This window comes from Canis aureus, chromosome 3 (assembly GCF_053574225.1).
Source record: "Canis aureus isolate CA01 chromosome 3, VMU_Caureus_v.1.0, whole genome shotgun sequence".
In the NCBI taxonomy this organism is placed as follows: domain Eukaryota; kingdom Metazoa; phylum Chordata; class Mammalia; order Carnivora; family Canidae; genus Canis; species Canis aureus.
The window spans coordinates 38408195-38426403 of record NC_135613.1 but is presented as its reverse complement, the minus strand read 5'-3'; the positions used below and the strand labels follow the sequence as shown (position 1 = coordinate 38426403).

The 18209-nt window shown below is 39.2% G+C and overlaps 1 long non-coding RNA gene across 1 annotated transcript; it reads left to right on the top strand.

Moving 5' to 3' along the window:
- Nucleotides 1-16: 16 nt before the first annotated feature.
- On the top strand, nt 17-16525 carry LOC144310686 (uncharacterized). The gene is made up of 3 exons (XR_013376349.1): nt 17-264; nt 15449-15554; nt 16455-16525. It is a non-coding gene; the product is annotated as an uncharacterized LOC144310686 (long non-coding RNA).
- The last annotated feature ends 1684 nt before the right edge of the window (nt 16526-18209 follow it).

The following is an 18209-nucleotide window of genomic DNA, read 5'->3' as shown; positions in this document are numbered from 1 at the left end:
TAGGAGCATGGGGTTGGGCAAGCCTTTTATCGGGGCCCCTCCAGAAAAAGGCCTCACTCACTCACTCACTCACTCAGGGCGGGGAAGACACCCAGAGGAATGTGAGGGCATGAAGGGGGAGTCCAACCAAACAGGCGGAGCAGGTTTCCAGAGACTTTGGGATGGGAGTGAGTGAATCGTGCATAGGAGGCTATCAGGTCAGGAATTCCAGCTGCTTTCCAGAGGGTAAATCAGCACCATGGTGGATCTGCGGACTCCAGCCACGTGAGTACCCAGGCGAGCTACAGAATCCATAGCACGTGGCTAGGAGGAGGTGGGAGTGTCTCATTGGGGTCAAATGCTGAAGATTTACAGATAGGATGAGGCTCTGGGGAAATAGTTGGAGAGGTGGAATATCCTAGGAGTCAGAAGCGATTTCTTGAGGCCATACTGCCTGGGTTCTCATTCTAGTCCTCCACTCGTTGGCTGTGTGACCTTGGCCAGTTACTTAAATCCTCTGTGTCTCATGTTCCTCATCTAGGATGCTAATAGAGTCTCAATCATAAATTCATTGTGAAGATTAAATAAATGAGAAGGAGAAAAGCAGCCCCCAACATCTGTGAACCCGCCTAACACTAAAAGCAAAGCTTTGGTGTTGTTAGGTGCTGGCCTGGCATTTGTAGGTAGGCTGCAGTGTTTCTTCTGCTGAACATAAATAGTCTCATAAATGAGACCCCTCCAATAAAGGTAGCTTTTTTTCCCCACACACATACAAAAAGAGAGTCACTGTGCAAACCACAAAAAATATCAAACTTCCCCCTCTCCCGACTAATATGAGTGATGCTGCCACTTTGCTAATTACTTCTTTAGCTTCTTTCTATTATTCTCCCTTCTAGATAAGATTCATTAAGATCCAATCAGAATTACCCTTGCTTCATAATAGCAGCAAATACAGAGCAAGCCCTGCCTCCTTGAACCCTTTCCAAAGTCACCTGACCCTGACTTACATCCTCTAGGTCCCTTTTAACACCTTTTACTGCAATACCCCATGGTTCCCCATAATGTGTAGTCTTCCTCATTGCAATGAGTCAAGCAACCCAGTGTTCAATTATAGATGTGTTCCTGGTGGTCTTTGGCCAGAGGCCATGGACACAAATTAATAAATGGAAGCATGTAGAATAGTTCCTAGCACAGAGTAAGCACCATATCAGTGATGCCATCATAATTACTGGTTAGATTACCAAGGCAGCCTTAGGCACAAGGAGATCTAAGAGGGAAAGCTGCAGGACAGAGGCCACGTAGAATAGTAGATTTATAGCAGGAGATTTCAATTTAAGTCCCAACCTACAATTCAAAATAGTAAATAACACTTTATTGTACACGTCAAAAGTGTCAGACACAGAGTGAATGTTTGATGTAGAGGATCTCACTTATTTACTGTGATACCATGGGCAACTTCCTTAACCTCTTACAGCCTCAGTTTCTCCATCTGTACAAAATGGGAAAAATAAAAATACATATAGGTTTGCTGTAAGGTTCCAACAAGAACATAAATGTACTATAGGCCACAAATTTTATTAAAATGTTGCTTAGATAGGCAAAGTCCAGGTGGTAGGCCTAAGGCAGTCCTATTATTTCAACTTGAACCCAAGGTTAACAAAAATGCCCAGAAAGCTAAGTTGATTTAAAGTAAAGTTGCTAAAAAAAATAAAAAATAAAAAAATAAAGTTGCTGAAATTCCTATATTATTATACCTTCTTATAGATGAGGCCTACACTCATTTGAGGTTTAATTTTATTTCTTTAGAAGATGGTGAAAAGACCTCTGTCAGGAACCCCTTCCTTGGCTTCATTTCCATTTCGTTCCTTTCCGGAGAGACCAGGAACAATGAAAAGTTTTTGGCTCCATGTCACTTATTGACACGAGCAAGACACTTGAGACCTGGTTTCTCAAAATGGAAATAAAGCCAATTCGTACCTTATATATTTGTGGTGAGGATCCAATAAAAAGGTGTCCATGCTACCATATTATACGCTACAAAGGGACACTATTATTCCATCTGAAATTGTGTCCCAGAGAGTGGTCTCTCACTTGGGGACTCATTGTCTGCTTTCTGAGGGGTAGGCTATTGGCCAACAACCAAGGTGTTTGCTCATGTGTGTCCATGAATCACCCTTTCTTATTAAGCTATCTACATCAGGCAGGGTGCAGGGAACCCCACATTGGGTTTTGGGAAACAGGTTTCTCTCTTCCCTAACAATCCAAAGGAAAGCAGTCTGGGTTAGTATGGGGCTCTGTGCCACAAGCTACCCCAGGTTTCCAACAACTTGTTTCTCTACCATCCCTAGAGTGTCATCTTCATTTCTGGCTGTGGCTGGGTTACTGTCTTAATCAGATTTCCAGCTTGCAGGGAGGAAATAAAGAGGAGTGCTGCAGAAGGGACATTCATTGTCTTTAAGGAGGTGACCTGGAGGCTCCATGTATCACTTACTCTTAGTCACATTCCACACTTCAAGGAAGGATGAAAAATGTAGTCTCTAGCTGGGTGATCAAGTGACCAGTTTCAATTAGGGAGTTTTATTAATCTAAATTCCAGATCAGGAATAATAGAAGCAAGGAAAGCATCATGGAAATGAATACTGATCAATTATCCATTGGGTTCCTGAGCCTAAGCTTGTATCTGTATTGAATAAATATCTAGATGAAAAGCAGAGTAAACTTAATCAGATGCTTGAATTATCCAATGCCAAAAATCAAATATTTGGAATCATCCCAGTGAATCTTCATATTTCTTAGTTTCTTTCTAGATCTTGGCACTGAGTAGACAGGCTCCTAGCCACGTAATTCACTACATGAACACTCACATGCACCCACACACATATAGGCCTTGTGTGTGTGTTCATATAAATCTATATATATTTACAATATAGATATACGCTTGCACAGATCTTAATTTTGTACTAGAGGAACATAAGTCTTACCTAGTTACCTTCCTCTTTTTGGTGGGATCATGGTATTGTTGAAAAAAGTAAATTCTGGGGCACCTGGGTGGCTCAGTGGGTTAAGCATCTGACTTCAGCTCAGGTCATGATCCCAGGGTCCTGGGCTCCAGCCCCATGTCAGGCCCCCTGCTCAGTGGAGAGCCTGCTTCTCCCTCTCCTTCTGCCCTCCTCCTTGCTTGTGCTCTCTCTCACTTTCTATCTCTCATTTGCTCTCTCTCTCTCAAATAAATAAATATAATCTTAAAAAAAAAAAAAAGGTAAATTCTTTGAAGCCAGAGGTCTAGGTTTAAATGCAGCCTGTGTCATTGATACACATCGAAACTCTGCATGAGTTACTCCATTTTCTTGACTTCTGTTCCACATTTGTAAAACGAGTATCATAGAATCTGCCTCAAAATACTATTTTGAACCTAAATACAATGCCATACTTATTTGCCTTACTAATACTGCAGGTATAGTGGGTACACAATCAATATTAACTGTTACTTTATTATGAAGCAAGTGAGCACCAGCACAAGTTAAAGGCAGGGCAAGAATTTCCATCCTCATTCTTAATATGAAGAACAATCCTTTCTTTTTATTCTTTCCTTTTTTTTTTTTTTTTGAACAATCCTTTCTAAACCTGTACTGCTCTCAGCTATACTTATTTAAAAAAAGAAAATTTGTTAAGATAATTTCTCAAAATAAATTATTTATGGAAGCATAACATAGATATCGAAAAGTGCATAAGTCATAAGCATATAGCTCACTGATTTTTCCTAATGGGATCTTGCCCATGCCATAAGCACTCAGATCAAGAATCAGAACATTACCAGCACCCCAGAAGTCCCTTCATTACCCTCTCTGAGAATAACTACTATATTTTATTATAAATGAATTTTTACCTTTGTATACTTTATAGAAATAGGATCACATATAGATATTCCTACATCTCACTTTTTTCACCCTATGGAATGATTGAGAGATTCATCCATATTGTTGCTTGTAGTTGTGGCTTTGCTTCATCGCTCTTTGCTGTATAGTGTTTCAGTGAATATATTACAATTTATTGATCTAGTCTACTGTTGATGGACATTTGGGTGGTTTCTGGATTTTGACTATTTTCAATAATGCTGCTAAAAACATTCTTGTAGTTGTCTTTGGTGAATACATTTCTCTTGAGTACGTATCTGTGACTGGAATTTCTCAGTGTTAAGATTTGTACATGTTTACCATTTGTAAACATGCAGAAAGTAGTGGAAGTATTCCTTATTTTTAAAATAAGATTTATTTATTTAAGATAGAGAAAGGGAGAGTGTGGACACAGCGGGGAGGGGCAGAGGGAAAGAGAGTCTCAAGCAGACTCTCTGTTGAGCATAGAACCTGATGTGGGGCTTGCTTGATCTCATGACCCTGAGATCATGATCAGAGCCAAAACAAGGAGTCAGATGCTCAACTGACTGTGCCACCCGGATGCCTCAGTATTCCTTATTTTTAATTGATAGAACCTTGAGAAGCTTTGATAGTCCTACATGCTTCCAATCTCTCTTAGTGGGCCTATACGTCCTGGAATCCAGGGATATATTCTTACTCTTTAGGTAAGGAATCAAAAGCTTCCAGATAACCTAGTGTATTAGTTATCTACTGCTATACAACACATCCCCTCCAAACATAGTGGCCTAAAATAGAAGTACATATACATATTTACTACCTCTCACAATTTTTTAAGTGAGGAATTGAGGTGTAACTTGGCTGGTGGTTGAAAGTTAAAGTCCAATCAGATTGAATCAGATGTTGGTCTGGGCTGCAGTCACCTGAAGAGTTAATCATAGGATTCACTTTCAGGGTGGTTCTCTCTTATAACTGACAAATTGGTGCTGGCTGTTGGCAGGAAGCCTCAGGTTTTCCCCACATGAGTCTATCCAGAAGGCTGCCTGAGCATCCTGACAATAGGGTCGCTGGCCTCCTCCAGTGTGAGCAACCCAAGAGCCCAAGGTAGAAGTAGCAATGTTTTTTATGACCTCACCTTGGACATCACACACTTTCTCAATATTTTATTGATCATCCTAGTTGTCCTTATTCAATAGGAAAGGGCTCTACATATAGTCATGAATATCAGAAAGTGAGGATCATTGGGGCCATTTTAGAGATTGGCCACCACACCAATAAGCCCTTCCTACCAGCAGATAAAGACTTCCCTGAGATCATTGGATCCCCAAGTGATTAGCACAGGGAACAGGTAAATCTTGATGGACAAGGAAAGGAAAAGAGAGAATACACAGAGCACGTAAGTTAAGGGAGAAAGGTAGGCCTGAACATGCCACCAAGAGAGAGTTTGTTGTAGCATTTTGAGTATCTGAGTAGGAGTAAAGGAAAATGTATTTGGGGCACAGTGTTTGGAAGACTATATGTAGCAGCCCAGGAAAATTTTCCTTTGTTTACTAATTAGATCATGTTTTTGGACCATGAAGACTCACTTCAGGCATTGTTTACCTGAAAGTAATAGTCAAATTGAGTATTCTCAGATTTTCTCACAGGTTATTCAATTTACCATCCATCCATCCATCTATCTCTTATTAAGCATCTAGCAAATGCCAGGTCTATTCTAGAGGCTGATGGGGAATGTAGAAATGAGCAAATACATAAACCTGATATAGGGAATGGGGGAGAGAGAACTAATATCTATTGTGCACCTACTGTATTCCTGTACTTCACATTTATTTTTTTAAGTAATTCTCATAACTACTCCAGATATTGGGCATAATGATTCCCACTTGGCAGATGAATAAACAGACTTGAGAGTTCATTTATTCACTCAGAGTTGGAGCTGAAAATTGGTGAAGCTGAGCGCTCTGCAGATAACAATGGTACAAAGTAGAAAGTGATTAAATGCCAAAAAAGTAAAAAAAAAAAAATCTGCATGTAGTCCAACGGCAGCTCAGAGAATAGAGTGAGTTCTTTGGCTTGGGGAAGTAAAAGAATGCTTTATGGATCCAGCATTTCAGCTGGATCTGGATAGATGAATAGGAGGTAATGGGAAAAGGCCATATGTCAGGAGTAAAGAATATCAAAAACAAAGGCATGAAGGTAGGAATGGATATTAATAATGATCATACACATGGAGGCATCCACATATAATGTAGTTAGACAAGTGTGCATGAAAGAAAGAACTGGTTGGTAGAAGTGAACAAAATGGGTTTGGGCCACACAGACAGCAGACAGATACCAAACCTCACTATTCTATAATATGACAGGAAGACAGAAGGCTAGATCATCATTATACACCTGAATGGGAATTCCTTTCAGACTTCTTAGATAACATTTTCTTCCAGATTATTATTAATTAAATTATGATTGTACCTTCACACTCAGCAACAACAATAAGACTGACAAATTACATAAGATTATTCAAATTAGGGATCCCTGGGTGGCGCAGCAGCTTAGCGCCTGCCTTTGGCCCAGGGCGCGATTCTGGAGACCTGGGATCGAATCCCACGTCAGGCTCCTGGTGCATGGAGCCTGCTTCTCCCTCTGCCTGTGTCTCTGCCTCTCTCTCTCTCTCTGTGTGACTATCATAAATAAATAAAAATTAAAAAAAAAAACCCTCCAATTAAGAGACAAATCTTACTTTAAAAAAAAGATTATTCAAATTATTAAATAAAAATGAGAAATGCCATTGATCGGTAACATGGGCAGTAAATGAACTGATGGTGAGGTCCGTTGCTAGTTAAGGAAGGGAGGAAACCTATGGGAAAATTCAGCAGGCTCTAAGGCTATTGATTCCCTGAAAAATTCAAGAATCTCAGAATGAGGAGTGGCCTGAAGGATTATTTCCGTTAACTTTGCAGTTTACATAGGAGAAAACTGAGATCAGAAAGTAGGAGGTACTTGTTCTCTTAGAGCAGAGCTCCTTCTAATACATCTCAGCTTTTTTTTTCTTTTAAGATTTTATTTATTTATTCATGAGAGACACAGAGAGAGAAAGAGAGGCAGAGACACAGACAGAGGGAGAAGCAGGCTCCATGCAGGGAGCCTGATGTGGGACTCAATCCCAGATCTCCAGGATCACGCCCTGGGCCAAAGGCAGACGCTAAACCACCAAGCCACCGGGGCTGCCCACATCTCAGCTTTATGAGAAGAACGGTACAATCCCTGATACTAGGAAGGTTAAGAGTATGAAGGTTGTTATGAAAATCACTAGTTGTAAAATATGTCTGTTGGGAGTTGAATTGTGTCTTCCTCAAATCCATAATTTGAGATCCTAACTTTCAAGAAGACATGGTCTTATTTGGAAGTAAGGTGGGTGCAGATAAAATTAATTAAGATAAAAAAAAATTAATTAAGATAAGGTCATGTTGAAGTACAGTGGGCCCTGAATACAACGTGACTGGTGTCCTTATTAAAAGAGGAAATTTAAATATGCACATAGGGAGAGTGCTATGTGAACATGAAGGAAGAGATTGGAGCAATATGTCTATAGGACAAGAAATAGTGAAAATTGCCAGGAAGCCACTAGAATCTAAAAAGGAGGCATGAAACAGTCTCCCTAACAGCCCTCAGAAGGAACCAACCCTGTGACGCCTTGACTGTATACTTCTAGCCTCCAGAACTGTAAGACTATACATTCCTGTTGTTTAAGCTACCTAGTGTGTGTTACTTTTTATGACAGCCTTAGGAAACTGATACAATCACTAAAAGAAAGAAAGGTTATATGGAAACCACAGGAAGTAGGCAATGTGAAGGAGGAGCAGTGGATTAATGAAATAACAAAGCCATTCATTAATCCATTCAAATGCGGAGTATGCATGAGGCAACTCACTTGGCCCTAGAGCTGATAAATGAAGAAGTAGAATATAACTCTTTGCCTTGAGAAGTTGAAAGTGTGGTCTGGTGAAGTTCACAACAGAAGTAAATGTTACGGGGACCCAAAGGATTTGGATGCAGAATGTAACATCTGAGCCAAGTTTTGAGGGATGAGTATGTTTGCTTGCTGGTTGCTAAATGGAGTTGATTATTTCTGCCACTGGAAAGAGCTTCCTAAAGTCTCCATCCTGGTCCTCATAGCCATCAAAGAGACAACATCACAGACTTGCTAAATTTCTCCAATCCAGCATTTCAGACAAACAGCCTCAACAACCCAGGCCAGTTATCTCAATTTCCTGCCCTAGTTGGCCTGCCATTCGTAGGAAAAACAGGAACAGAGATGCTGACCTCTGGCTGCTTGGCCCAAATCCCCTTAGAGCTTCAGGCTCCTGTAAGAACTGGCTTCAAAGACTCACCCCAGTGGGGGGTCTTCCTATCCTGGCTACCCAGACCTCTCTACAGTGCTGAAAAGTCAGATTGTGTTATTTATGTATAAAAACAACAACAAAAATAACCTTTTCTTTCCAAATATTCCATGCATAGGAAGCCAAGCCTTCAGCAGATCATTGCTATGTTGACATTTTGAAGAACTATGCTTCCAGGCTCTGGAACAGGAGCCAGGTCTGCTGGCTTTGGTCTTGAGATGTCTTGGCTGTCTCATATTAAGGACCCCCAGGCTCCCAAACTTGAGCTCTCAGCAGCCAGTGCTCTGAGTAATGCTGGTAGGAAACACAGCAAAGAACAGAGCCAATTGCAGCTGGAGATACATCTGCCTCTGTGGAATGATGTCAAGTGTGTTAGGGGGAAGAAAAGGGGCATCTCTAAACTGTAATTGTTTTCCTACTGGTCAGTCATGCTCCCTGAAATTCCACTAAGATGATGGACCTTTAGGTCCATGAGCAAGAACAATGGGACAGGAGAGGGTCTGCACACAAACCAGCAGTCTTTGCTTGGTTGGTTACATTGAAAAGCCTTTAAGCAGGGCATGCATGGTCAGTTGCCCTAGGCCCCAGGGTTTCCCTAGAGTATTGCATCAAGTCTCATTTCAGTGGTTGAAACCTGCCTGGCTCCTTCAAACATTTGTTTTTGAAACCCCTGCTCAACTCATCCATACATAAGGTTTTGACTACCACCTGGATGGAAATATTTTAAAATTTCCACCTCCAGTTCATATCTTTCTCTTCAGGCTCTGAACCTTCTAACTACCTGTCCCTGCACACATGATACCCAACTAATTCATCATCTTTACTCACAAAACTATCCTCCTCCAGGGTTCTCTTTACCCTATTTCCCAAGTCAGAAAATTGGAAAGCATCCTTGACCATTCCCTTCCTAGCATATGAAATCAATAACTAAGATTTACTAACTTTACTTCCTAAAAGTTTCTTCTAACTGTTCTTCCTCCCGTGCTTTCTGATAAATTCTCTAATTCAGGACTACATCATCTTTTGTTTAGACGACTAGAGCAGCTTCCAAGAGGGTCTCCTTATTATCAGCTCATCCCCACCCAGTCCATTCTCTACTTAGCAGCTGAGGTATCTTTAAAAAGTATAAATATGCACTCAAAAAGCTCCTACTACAAGAAAACTACCTTAACATAATAAGGACCATATGTGAAAAACTTAAGCTAATAGCATATACAGTGGTCAAAGATCAAAAGTTTTCCTCTGTGATCAGGACAAGCATGCCTGCTTTAGACTGCTTTCTATTCAACATAACACTGGAAGTCCTAACCAGAGTAATTAGGCAAGAAAAGGAAATAAAAGATATCCAAATTAGAAAGGCAGATGTAAAATTATCTCTGTTTGCAGATGACATAATTTTATATGGAGAAAATCCTAAAGATAAAAAAAAAACCCTATTAAAGCTAGTAAACAACTCAACAAAGTTGCAAAATACGAAATCAACATGCAAAATATCAGTTGCTCTTCTGTACTTTAAAAATGAACAATCTGAAAAGAAATTAAGATGATAATAGCATCAGAAAGAATAAAATACTTAGGAATAAACTAAATCAAGACAGCAAAAGAATTTCACACCAAAAACTACAAAATATTGGTGAAAGAAGTTAAAGGAGACACAGATAATGGAAAGAAACCTTGTGTTAATGGAAGGGAAGACTTATTATTGCTAAGATGTCAATGCTACCAAAAGCCATCTACAGATTTAATGCATTTCTTATTAAAATTCCAGTGATAGAAATGGAACAACCTATTCTAAAATTCATAGGAAGTCTCAAGGGACCTGGAATAGCCAAAACAAACTTGAAAAAAAAAAAAAAAAGAACCAAACTAGAGATCTCACACTTTCTGATTTTAAAACATTGCAATGCTATGGTAATCAAAACAATGAGGTACTGGCAGAAAGATAGACATATAGATCAATGGAACATTGATATGGTAATAACCCCTCACATATATGGCAAATGATTTTCAAGAAGAGTGCCAAGACCATTCAATGGGGAAAAGGACAGTTTTTTCAACAAATGGTGTTTAGAAAATTGGATATCTATCCAAAAAAAAAAAAAAAAAAAAGTTGGATACTTAACCTTACCTCATATGCAAAAATTAACTCAAAATGGATCAAAGATCTAACTGTAACAGCTAAAACTATAAAACTCTTAGAAGTATATATATAGGGATCCCTGGGTGGTGCAGCGGTTTGGCGCCTGCCTTTGGCCCAGGGCGCGAGCCTGGAGACCCAGGATCGAATCCCACGTCAGGCTCCCGGTGCATGGAGCATGCTTCTCCCTCTGCCTATGTCTGTGCCTCTCTCTCTCTCTGTATGACTATCATAAATAAAATTAAAAAAAAGACTTAAAAAAAAAGAAGTATATGTATATATATATATACACATACACATATGTATATATGCATATGTATACAGTATATACATAATGTATATATATAAGTAAATATATATATATAAATTTACTTTGGTATCCTCACATTTATTGACAAACTTTACAGAAATTCTGTTATACAAAAGAGGAAACTGAGACCAGAAAAAATAAGAAATTTGCTTAAGATCAACTAGGTCTTAATTGGATCCTGAGCAGAATGTGATTCTTAAGGTAAGACCTCTGGCCAACTCAAAGTAAAACCTTATAAAAGAATGCAGCTTTTAAAACCAGAAAGAACATTGACTAAAGCCAAAAAATTGGATGTTTTTAAACCTTTCTGTTGACTCAAGTTCGTCGTCATTAACATGGAGATAATAATATCTGACCTTTTGCAAGTCACAGTAAGAGGAGGTGGGGACAAGGAAGAGAGACCCATGACTTAGCCCTTCAGGCCCTCTGGAGCTGGAGAATTCACAGCAGAGTCTGAAGAAGAGCTATGTGGGGAGATGATACCTACCCTGGAAATGAGAGGCGATGGAAATAGAAATGAAGGAGGGAAGGAAAATTAAAATGAAGGTGAACTCTGTTTAAAAAAAAAAAAAGAAGTGGTATGAGAAAAGATTTTGGAAACTTGTCTCATCTATCAATGAGAAAGGAATGAGAAATATGTATATCATGTCAATTACCCTAAAAAAAAAAAAAAAAAAATTCTGAGTGATTTCCAAAGGCAGTGTGACATAGCAGAGAGAGTACTGTGAACTCCAGCTTTGGTTTCACAACTTCCTACCTTTGGCAACATTTGGACATATCATGGAAGTGCTTCATCTTCCAGGTCCCTCTCTCTAAAACAGCAACATTAATACCTACCTGACCTCCTGGGAAGAATAAAGTGAGGAAGAGAGGTATATATTATTCGAAAAGTTACAATGCCATTTGGGTCCAGGTTAAAAATCACTTTTCCTGGCCATACGACCCACACACCATTTCACTATTCTGAACCTGTTTACTCATCTGTAAAAGACTTAAAAATAGAATCCACCACAGATTGTTAAAAAGATTAAATGAAACAGTGGAAGTAAATGCTTAGCATGGCGTCTGGCGCATATTAAGGACTAAATAAATGGCTGTGTTTGTAGTAGATACCAGCAACAACAGCAGAAGACACATTTCTTTATTGCTGGGAAAGAAAAAAGGTAAGATCTATTGGGAATTCTAGGAAAAGAATTCATGACAATTTTTTAAAAATCCAGCTTGCTTGGTCTTCTTAATTTCTCCTTACTCTGAGCAACAGCAAGAGAATGGCATGCTAGAGGTGATGTGTGTGTATCTGTGAATTTTTTTTTTTTGACTCTGCAAGGTTAGAAGCTTCTTGTCTCCTATGATTGAACACCCCCAAGACATTGGATCATTTCCTGAACTTCATTTATTTAATAACTAATCTTTTATTGCCTTCCGTCCTTTAAAACTGGCTGACCAGTCTCATTCCCACCCCCACCCTACAAGGTCTCACCTCTTTAATCATTTGGATAATGCTGAGACACACTACAAACCATCTTAATAGAGGGCTGATAAGTGAAGGCCATTTTTCCTCCCGTCTGCTTCTCCACCCAGCAGTATTTCGGATGATTTTCAATAATCCCAGAAAATCACTCATGTTGTTCCCCCCACAGTCACCTAGTTAATATCTCCAGTCAACAGGTTTCTTTTGGCTCTTTTTTCTGGGAAAACTGGCTACAAAGGCCCCAGAACTCCAGAGGAATGAGTCTGTACCTGAAATTTGTACAAACTAAGCGTAATTGCAAGAGTAACATTTTCCCAAGCTAATAAGAATAGCTACCACCTCTGAGCCATAATTGTGTGCCAGGCACTGTGCCAACAACTGTATCTGTATTATCATGCTTAATTCTCATAAAACCCACTAAGGAATCTTCTCATGTCCATTTTATGGATGGAGAAACATAGTCTGGGACACTGGTGCTCAAAGTGTGGTCCTCCAAGTAACAGCACTGGAACATGTTAGCATTGGAAATTCTCCAGCTCTACCGCAAAACTAGTGATAAGAATCTCTGGGGGTAAGTGATGTTCAGGAACCTATGTTTTAACAAACTCCTATGCTAGTTCTGCTACAGACTAAACATTTGAAAAGCACTGGAGTACAAAAGGTACATAACCTGCCAAATTCACGGACCTAATAAGTAGCAGAGAGAAACTTAGAAATCAAAGTCTAGCGGACTGCTAACCAAGTCAGAAAGGCTCTAGAATGAGATGGCCCACAAAGTTTTAAGATTTCGAGTAAAATTGCCTGTACAATATAGACATCTATTATTTCATATAATAGATGTGCAGAAGTATTTCTATTTTGGGATTGATTTAATTGAGCATTTCAGGATGCCTGGGTGGCTCAGCGATTGAGTGTCTGCCTTTGGCTCAGGGTGTGATCCCAGGATCTGGGATCAAGTCCCACATTGGGCTCCCTGCATGGAGCCTGCTTCTCCCTCTGCCTAGGTCTCTGCTTCTCTGTGTGTGTGTGTCTCTTATGAATAAATAAATAAAATCTTTAAAACAAATATTGAGCATTTCAATGGCTTTATGGTTCCAACTCAAAGGCATCTCTCTCATTCTCCCAGCTTTCTCTTCATGGACATAAGAGGGCTGCAGCAATTCTGGGCATTACATCTTGTCTCTCAATGCCCAGGTGTCTGAAGTGGTGGTGGAAGAAAAGGCTCCATCTCTTCTTCCATGTCTTTTTATGAACAATACTTTTTTTCCCAAGAGGTACTTTCCCAAATACACCTCCTCTCATGCATTACTGCTCAGCATTTCATCACATGCTCATTCCTAAACCAATCACTGGGAAGAAAAATGAAATAATATGATTGAAGAAGACTAATTAAGATTCCCTCACTTGGGACACCTGGGTGGCACAGTTGGTTAAGCATCCAACTTGGTTTTGGCTCAGGTTGTGATCTCAGGATCTTGAGATCAAGCCTGGAATCTGGTTCTGCCCCCAGTGCAGTGTCTACTTGAGATTCTCTCTTCCTCTTTCTCTGTCCCTCCCACTCATGCTCTCTCTCTCTCAAATAAATAAATCTTAAAAAAAAAAAAAAAAGGATTCACCTCACTTGAAGCACATGTATGCCTACATGAACACAGTGGTTGGAAGTTCTAGGTCAGAACAATGGGGAGAAATTACAAAATGATGAGAAATAAGTTTAGATTCACAGGGTAACATCAGATGATAGGAATCCAGATAGAAAAATTGAGAGTTTATGCCATAGGAAATAGATAGCCTATAAATTTTTGAGTTGGGGAGACAAATAAGGACATACATATAAGGACATACATGCAAAGAGTCTGCTGATAATGTGGAGGGTAGATGGGTGTAAGACTCAGGAGAGGGAATGAGGAGGGGTCTGGGAGGACCAGATATTGGTATAGCTTGGTAGAATTTGCCAAGGCCCTAGTCTAGGTAGGTGGCAATGGCTATGAAGGTAGGGAATGGACAAAGTCATTTGGAAGGAAAATGGGCCAGAATGGCTATGAGAAGACAAAGAAGGGGATGAGTCAAGGGTTACAGGCTGGCTTCATGTCTGTGACCAGTTGTTCTTCTGCCTTCATGAAGCCATGATGGAAAGAAAAGTGCTGACTTGCTGACTCCTGCAAAAGGAATTTAGGCAAGTTAAAGAAACACTGTCAGAGGTACCATGGTTATTTAGGGGTATATGCTTAAATTCTCAAATTCAAAGCTTCGTTTTGTGAATAATAGTAATACTAATAGTGCCATTTATTGCCAGTCTGATATGTCTTACTGTTTTAGTTATTTAAATTTATTTTTATTATAGAAAATTTCAAAATAAAATTTATTTTATTGTAGAAAATGTGTCCTTACAAAAATAGGGAAAATCATGTAATCAACTCACATGCACCTGTCAATCAGCTTCACCATGATCAAATCCTGGCAGGTTGATCCTGTTGCCTGTTTTCTCTCTCAGTCCTCCCCAACATCCCAAGCCCACTGTTATCATTATTTCAAATAACAAGTTCACTAAGACATAACTTGCACACCATATAATTCACCTATTTAAGGTATACAACACAATGGTTTTTAGTATATTCGTAAAACTGTGCAACCATCATCACAATCAATTTTAGGACACAATCAATTTTCACCCCAGAAAGAAACCTCATACTCTTTAGATATCACCACTCTGACCGTGCATCTGCCCACCCCTAGCCCAGAGCAACCACTGCTCTGCTTTGCCTGTTAAAAATTTGCCTGTCGCAGTTATTTCACATAAATGGCATCATACAATATATAACTTTCTGTGACTGGCTTCTTTTACTTAGCATAATGTTTTTGGGGTTCATCCATGTTGTAGCCTATATCAGTACTTTGTTTCATTTTATTACTCAATTATACTCCACTGTATACACATACTACATTGTCTTTTCATCAGTTGATGGATATTTGGGTTCTACTTTTTAGCTTTTATAAATAGCACCACTATGAACATTTGTGTACAGGAATGTTCACATATGAGTGGACGTATGTTTTCATTTATCTTTGGTATATACTAGGAGAGGCATTTCTAGGTCACATGATAACTCTATAGTTAACCTTTTGAGAAACTTCCAGACTATTTTTCATAGCAGCTGCACGACTTTACATTCCCATCAAGTGTATAAAGATGCCAATTTCTCCACATCTTCCCCAACACTTTTTAAAAAAAATTTATTTATTTATTTATTTATTTATTTATTTATTTATTTATTTATGATACAGAGCAAGAAAAGAACTGTGGGGAGAGGCAGAGGGAGAGGGAGAAGCAGGTTCCCCACTGAGCAGGGAGCCCAATCTCAGGATCCCAGGATCATGACCTGAGCCAAAGGTAGACACTTAACAGACTGAGCCACCCAGGCTCCCCTTCCCTAACACTTTTTTTATTCATTTTATTTTTTTTCAATTTTTAATTTTTAATGTTTTAAGATTTTCTTAAGGCTTTTTTTTTTTTTTTTAGTGTAGTTTTAGGTTCTCAAAATGGGGAGGAGGATATAATTAATTCCCTGTGCCCTCACACATGCAATGCATCCCAATTATCAATATTCTCTTCCAGAGCAGTGTATTTGTTAAAACTGATGAACCTATTATAGGAGAAAGGAGAGAAAAATGAGTGGGGAAAAATCAGAGAGGGTGACAAAACATGAGAGACTCCTAACTCTGGGAAATGAACAAGGGGTAGTGGAAGGGGAGGTGGGTGGGGGGATGGGGTGACTGGGTGACGGGCACTGAGGGGGGCACTTGATGGGTGAGTATTGGGTGTTATACTATATGTTGGCAAATCGAACTCCAATACAAAAAATTAACAACAACAACAACAACAAAAAAAACAACTGATGAATCTGCATTGACATATAATAATCCCCCAAAGTCTGTAGTTTACACTAATGTTTATTCTTGATATTGTACATTCTATGCATTTGGACAAACATTGAATGACATATATTCATCACTAGAGTATCATAAAGAGTATTTATACTGTCTTAATGATAATTCTATGTTCTGTTTTGATTTCATTTCCCTGATGGATAAAGATGTTGAACATTTTTTCATGTGCTTATCAGTCATTTGTATATCGTTTTTAGAAAAATATCTGTTCAAATTGGGTTACTTGTCTTTTTATCATTGAGAGGTAAAAGTTCTTTATATAATCAATATATAAAGATCAGATATGTAACTTCTAAATATTTATCAGATATGTAACTTCTAAATATTTTCTCCCACTCTGCAGGTCATTTTCTCTGGATGATGTCCTTTGAAGCAGAAATGTTTTTAATTCTAATGAAGCCCAAGTTAACCTATTTTTTTTTCTCTTATTGTTTATATTTATGGTGTCATAGTTAAGAAACAGTTGCCTCATTCAAGATCACAAAGGTTTACACCTATGCGTTCTTCTAAGAGTTTTATAGTTTTAGCCCTTACATTTACACGTTTGATCCATTTTGAGCTAGTGTTTATAGATGATTTGATAGGGGTCCTACTTCATTCTTTTGCATGTGGATATCCAGTTGTCCCAGCACGATTTGTTGTAAAGAATGATCAAAAGACGATTGAATTATCTTGGCTCCCCTGTCAAAAATCCGTTGATTATCACTCTAGTCACTCTGAAGCAAATTCCAGACATCATGTCAATTTATCTGTAAATATATCAATATGTATTTCTAAATTTTAATGCCCTGCATTTTATCTATCTCATCACTGATCCTCACAACAACTTTCAAGGTACCATTATCCACATTTATCAGAAAAAGACACTGATGCTTGGAGGGATTGCATGACTTGCCCAAGATCAAGCAGCTACTTATGTAATAGAGCCAGATCCAAAGGCTGTGCTCTTCTATTATACCTCACCCAGTGTGGTCAAAGCACAGTGAAATGTAGTAATAGTGAGGGCAGCTTGACCCAGGTAACGCTTGCCTTCCTTTCCTTAAAGGTATCATTTAACTTGTTTACTTTCTTCATTGGCACCATTACCATCTCTACTTGCCCTTTATACAGCATTCTATCAATTAGGAAAGGAAGAAAAACAACTCTCTAAAAACCCAGAGACTCTCTCTTTGGAATCCAGAAAATGTGAGGTAGAAAAATCAAAACCCCAAGGTGAGAAGTCTGAATTTGCATCAGTTTGAGAGGTAATGCTGTATTTTGAAGTGAGGAGCAGGTTGAAAAATTGTAACTTTCCAATGGAAAAATGAAATTTTATTTACTTGAAGGAGGGCTTGAATTACCAAATCTTAGCATTGAAAGATACTTCAGTAGTAGTTTGACCTCTTATTTCACTCATGTAGAAATTCAGTCACTTCCCCATGGTCACAGGGCTAATTAGTGGCAGAAAAGGGACTGAAAAGTAAGTCTTATTCCTGTATTAGGGAACATTGGAATTTCCTACTCCTAGAGCTTATTTGGCATCAAATGCCAGATAACTTGTTTCACCAAAGGTATGTGATAATCTCATGAGACTCTACAAGAATTACAGGAATGAGGAAAAGGGAGAAAAATCACTGAAGAATAGGATTTTTTCCCTTTTTTTTTAATAAAGATTTAATTAGGGCAGCCCCAGGGGGAGGGGGGTTCAGGGGTTTAGCACTGCCTTCAGCCCGGGGCATGATCCTGGAGACCCGGGAACGGGACCGAGTCCCACATTGGGCTCCCTGCATGGAGCCTGCTTCTCCCTCTGCCTGTGTCTCTGTCTCTGTCTCTGTGTGTGTGTGTGTGTGTCTCTCATGAATAAATAAATAAAATCTTTAAAAAAAATTTAATTAATTAATTTATTTAAGATAGAGAAAGTACAAGTGGTGGGGGAGGGGTGGGCAGAAGGGGTAGGAAAGAATCCTCAAGCCGACTTCTTGATGAGCCTGGAGCCAGACAGGGGGCTTGCTCTCATGACCCTGAAATCATGTTCTGTGCCAAACCAGGAGTCAGATGTGTAATCGACGGAGGCATCCAGGCACTCCGAAAATTGGGATTTTTCTGAACCTGCCCATGG